The following is a 6,000-nucleotide window of genomic DNA, read 5'->3' as shown; positions in this document are numbered from 1 at the left end:
CTTCTCTCCCTGGTTCCCATCATGCTGGCTTCCCCCCAAGAGTGGGGCTCCAGAGCTAAACTTCTCCCCTACCAAGAGAGTGATTTTTAGAAGTTCCAAGTGACGTATGAGCTCCCAATCCATGATCTCTCCTGAGAGCAAGAAACGATCTTCACCTCCACCCTCCACTGCAGGCCCCGAGGAGCATTCCAGCCTCTCCTTCCTGTGTGCAACCACGTGTTTCTGCTGGCAGCTTCCAAGCCCATCGCTATAGCTGGAAACCCTTCAGCCCTCAGCTACCTTGCCCACATGAACAGAAGGCACCTTTGAACTCTCCCCGCTCTTCCAGGAATCCAGAGGCCCAAAAAGGGGTCCGCTGGGCCTCCAATCCCCAGGGACCTGCTATCTGGGCCAGCAGGCAAAGGGTAATCATGTAATCTCAGCAGATAAAGCCACCATGAGACCAGCCTGTTGCAGCAAGGGGATAACATGCTCCCAGATCACACCTGGATTAGCAACACGTCCTCCAAAGACCCTGAAGCTCAAATCTCCCATCTGCCTTTTGCCCTCACACCCACCTGCTCCTGGCATTCCTTTGCTCTTAGACAGCTATAGCAGTTCTCCTGGCCTACTCCTTCCCCTTGCCTTGCCCCAGGTGGCACGAAGCCTGCCTCAAATATTATAGAATATTCTGTTCCACCAGGAAGCTCTCGGTGTAAACAACCTGTCAGTCACTGGGATCTGACTCTAGGGTTCTTTGTTCAGAGGCAGTTGCGTGACGTTTCAGATTTTCATGCTGCCCTAGAAACAATATATGTATGAAGGAAGCTACAGGAAGAAAAACGTAATGAAGCAGCTGCTAAATTGGGACTAAAAAAAGGTATCGGGTGGTGGTGGCGTGTGGTGGAGGGGGTGTTTCAACAGATCGCAGGGAGGTAAATGCTAATGAGGGTGGGAGCTCTGGTTCTGCAGGGGCAGCCTATTTGGAGGCAGCTTTAAGGCAGAAAGAGACACTGGCTGGGTGACCCTCACTTTCCCATCTATAAAATGGAATTAAATATACTAGTTGATTCTGTCATGAGGCTTTATGTTAGGAGGGTGAAGTGAAATCAAGGAAACTCTCAGCAGTATAAGGAACGCATAACACATATACATAACCCAGACACAATCTAGGGCTCCCTATGGCTCAATCCTGCACAGAGTCACACTCCAGGAAGCACACACTGGCAAAGGAATTTGAAAGACCCGATATTCTAGTGATTGCCAGTGGGGAGAGGGAAGGGGGGAGGGGAAAGATACGGATAGGGGATTAGGAGGTACAAAGTACGATGTAGAAAATAAACGAGCCACAAGGATATATTGTACAGCACATGGAATATAGCCAATATTTTATAGTAGCCTTAAATGGAGTATAATCTATAAAAATATTGACTCACTGTGTTGTATACCTGAAACCAATATAGTATTGTAGATCAACTGTACTTCAATATAATTAATTAATTAATTTAAAAGAAGATCCAATATTTACTTGGGCTTCTCGAAGAACATTAAAGTATGTCAAACTCACAATCCTCAGCAGTATTCCTCAAAAATCCTTTTACTCCCCACCCCCATCTTCTGGTACCTCTGAGCAGCTTGGAGACTCTGTTAAGCCAGTTCCCAGAATGTACCCCAACTTCTGGCCAGCCTGCATGGCTCTGCTGCCATCCCTCCACTCGGGCCCCTCTCAGCTCTTTAGGATGGAGTTAACCAAGTCTATGCTCCATGCTTTACTTTTTTTCTCCTTTACGCATTACCAGAATTTGTCACAATAAAGGAGACTCTGGGACCAACCCAAAAAGTAAGATTCCTCCCCTTTTCCTCCCATCTTCTCAGTTCAATATCTCAATCTTTTTTTTTCAAATTCTACACCACAAAATGTCCGAGAACCATGAGGGCAGGCTGAACAATCCTGAAAGAAAAGACTGTGGTAAGCAAAGCAAAATTCTTTTTAGTGGGTGGGACTGGGAACCATTAATAAGTCTTGCACCACCATGCACACAATTGTCATTAAGATCTCCTTCCCCCCATTTGCCACAAGACTGTGGCTTTTACACTTTCTAATATTTTCCTTCACGTCATCACTCACTTTTGCATCCCTTCCCTTTCTAGAACCATGGGTGTGGCCAAGGCCTTCAGCACAGCCTGGCTTCCCTGACTTAGCATCTGGCTTCCTCCCTGACTCCAGCTTCTCAAGTCTCCCATCTGTTCTGCACGTACCACGCAGCTGATCTTTACTGCACTCCATACTCACCATGTGGCTCCCCTGCTGTACAGCTCCGACTTCAGCACATGGAGTCTAAGATCCCATCCAGGTATCCCGCATCGAGCACGTGACAGTGCATCTCCACCTTTGCCTGCACTCTAACTACGCTGGCCCGCCAGTGAGCACCAGCCTGAGTGCCGCTCCCTCCAAAGGGCCCACCCTGGCTTCTTCTCAATTCTGAATCACGGCACTCACAGAGTCTGTGCCACACAGTCTCACTTTTGATTTTCTCTGTCACTTGATTGTTTTAAAGCCTTGAGTCTTCTTCCCATAAGACCATAAACTCCTTGAGATCAGAGACCTCAAAGGCTTATAGGGAGCACCCAGGGATACTCAGAAGTCATCTTCCTCTATGAGCTCCTGACGAGAAAAACAAACCGTTTCTACTCCAAAGGCCTTGATGGAAATCTCCAGATGCCCCTGCCAAGTCATTCTTAAGAACTTCTGGATAAAGGGCAGAGGGAACCCTTTAAAAAATGTATGTAATTGTGGCTTTTGTGGTGGATAATATATTCATCTGGCTCAAAACTTAAAATGAAGTCAGCCTCCCACCTTTGTTTCTCAACCACCCAGTTCCCCCACTGAAAGGCAAACAATGGACTGGATTCTTATTTATTTTTCAATAAGTATTCCAGCAAATACAAGCCAATACGAATAGATCCTCCTTTTCTCCCCTCATTTTTTTAATACACAAGCTAACATGCAATTCACATTGTTCTCCATCTTGCATTTTGTTTAACAATGTATCTCAGACATCATCCTGTATCAGGCCTAGAGACCTTCCTCACTCTTTGTCTTGCGGCTGTGTGGTGTTCCAGTGCAGGGATGACCCTGATTTATTTAACCAACCCTTCAGTTGTTAGATGGGGAGAGTGTTTCCAGTCTTTTACTACCATATGCGATGCTGCAAAGAATAGCCTTGTTCAGACTTAATGTCATATATGTGAGTGTATCTGTGGGACAAATCCCTAGAAGCAGAATTGCTGGGCCAAAAGGTAAGGTGAATATGTAATTTTGATTGTTCTCCAAAGAGGTTGTATCATTTTACACTCCGACAAGCAAAGTACGAGGGTGCGATTTCCTAACACCCTTACCAACCTAGTATGTGAAAACTTTCATTTCAGTGTAGTTTGATTTGCACCACTCTCCTCGTGAAGGTGGCTGAAAGCTTTTATAGTCGTGTGTGTGTGTGTGTGTGTGTGTGTGTGTGTATGTGTGTGTGTGTGTTTATGTGGACTCTGTTTTTATCCTCTGCTCACTTTTCTTTTGTGTTCTTCGCCTTCTTCTAATCAATGTAGAGGAACTCTTTGTATATTAAGGGATTTAGCCCTTTGTTATATGACCTGTAGATAATTTCCCCAGTTTGTTGTCTTTTGACCTTGCCTTTGGGCTGTTGCTAGGTGTAATTGTTTATTTTTCTATAGTCAAATTTATCAATCTTTGCTTTTATGGCTCCTAGGTTGGGTGCCTGGCTCAGAAACGAGCAAGACACCCCCCAACCCCCCAAATACACACACACACACACATACACACAAAAAGCTTTTAAAAATTCTGTCAGTACAAAAAAGCTTGGAATGACTTGCCAGGTTTTGTGAGGAACAGGACAACTCCTGCCCTCCAGGAGATACCAGTTTTAGGGAGACATAAACTGACTAATTCCATGGTATAATAAACAAGAGGGGGCACAATGGGAGCCTGGGCTAGGACCACCTAATCCAGCCTGAGTTGGCCAGGCAAGGCTTTCCAAAGGCAGTGGCACCCAGGTACATCCAGAGGCATGCGTAGGAGGCAGCCAGGGGAAGAATGGTCTTCCAGTAAAAGCGGCAGCATGTGCAAAGGCAAGAAGCAACAGGGCTCGGTCAAAGTTGTCCAGTCTGGCAAGAGGACAAGGAGCCCTGCAGGGTTGGTGTGTGGTAAGGGGTGGAGCTAGGAAAGTAGACAGGGGCCAGATTACCGAGGGCCAAGAGGATACTGCCCCGAAGTCAGGGCCTTACCCTGAGGCAGTGGGGAGGTGGCAGGGGGACACATCAGCCGTGTGGAGGAAGAGCTGGCGACGATCCAGTGTGGAGGCTGGGCCCTGGCTCTAAGGCTTCCGCCTCTTGCCCAGCAGCAGTCACGGCAGCCTAGAGGCTCTAGGCTGCCAAACAAGACTGAGAATTTCAGACCCAAATGTTCTGTTCTGTCAAACTTCCAGAATTCTATAAAAATCATCAGGGAAGCTAACACCTTCTCTGAGAAACATTTCTACCCAAGATGATGACAACTACAAGAGCTCTGACTTTGACTGTTATCAGTGGTTATCACGCCCACCTCAGCACCCCGCTGGCAGATGGGGCCAGGTAAATGCAGCTCAGATACTACCTGCCCTCCCCTCAGCTTCGGCCTGGCTCAGGAAATAGCTGGGCTCTTCAGCCCCCGCCCATTCATCCAGACCCTCATTCAGAGCGGGCGACAGGATGCGGGACTGCCGTGATGGAGGGGTGGACCCCAGCTGGCCCGTGTCCATGGGGACATCTCTTTCCTTCTAGCCAACAAGGCTCAGTCCCACTATGAGCAGCCACAGACAGGCCTACGAACTTCTCTGCTCCTGTGACTTTTTAAAACAGGCATTTTGCAGCAGGTCTCCTGAGCAACTGTCCTCGCTAAAGTGCCCAGCACAGAGCCTCGCACACAGCAAGCACTCAGCAGCAGTTTCTGTTAAAACTGGAAGCCTCACCATTCATTAGGAGGTTGCTGAGGGAAAGGAAGGGCGATGTGGACAGAAGGAGGGAAGTTGGAAAACACTTAAATGGAACTTTGGGATAGCCTCTGGATTTCAGTTGTCCAGGCCCTCACCATGCCCGACCCCCAAACCAGCCAAAGAGGTTGGTTCTTGATGCTACCATTTTAGTTATATTTTCTTTAGTGCCCTAAGACAATTTTATCCCAAAGGATCACTTGATTAAGTCAAGTGCTATAGAGATAAAGGCTCTTAGAGGCTGCTGGAGGCTTGGTTCCAGCCAGCAGGCTTCCTGGGCCCTTCTAAGGTGCCTCTATCCCCCAGTGGTCCGAGAGCATGCAAGGGGTACCCACTCACCCCGGCCTGGAAGGCAAGAGGGCAGGAAGGCAGCCCCTGCCTAAACAGTCAGCTCTAAACAGTCAGCTCTAAACAGTCAAACAAGCCCCAATCCACAGCAGCCATCAAACAGCAGTAGGTCAAAGGCAGGGTAGCGGAGGGTTTCTAGGGCAGAACATGTGTCTCTCTGGAGTCTACTTCCCCCATCCATGTGTGCCACTGTTGGGGCAGGGGGAGGTACAGACACCGAGGTCCCCATCTCAGGCACAGAAAAGCTGATGAGGACGACACCAGGAAGCAAGGGGTCTGGGTTCCAGGTCAGCTTCCCACCCTGCTGGCTGTGTGCCTGTCACTTGTATAAAGTGCATGTCAGCTTAGGGTCGGGGATTTTATTTTTCCCAAAATGAGACAGTCTATTTCAGTAAACGTTAGAAAAGCTCACTGGTATGAATACATATCTAGCTTTAACTTCCATTTTATTTGACATTTACTATGTGAGAGGTAGTAGGGTAGGCATTTTGCATACATTATCTCATTTAATCCTCTCAACAACTCCACGAGGAAAGTGAGGGTCAGAAAGGCTGAGCCCTGAGCCCTAGTCCCACTGCTAGTATGTGGCAGAGCTGGATTTGAACTAGGGACTGTCTGGCTTCTGAACCCT

Source organism: Pseudorca crassidens, chromosome 1 (genome assembly GCF_039906515.1).
Source record: "Pseudorca crassidens isolate mPseCra1 chromosome 1, mPseCra1.hap1, whole genome shotgun sequence".
Classification (NCBI taxonomy): Eukaryota; Metazoa; Chordata; class Mammalia; order Artiodactyla; family Delphinidae; genus Pseudorca; species Pseudorca crassidens.
The sequence above is the reverse complement of the archived record's forward strand: the minus strand, read 5'-3'. Positions refer to the sequence as shown.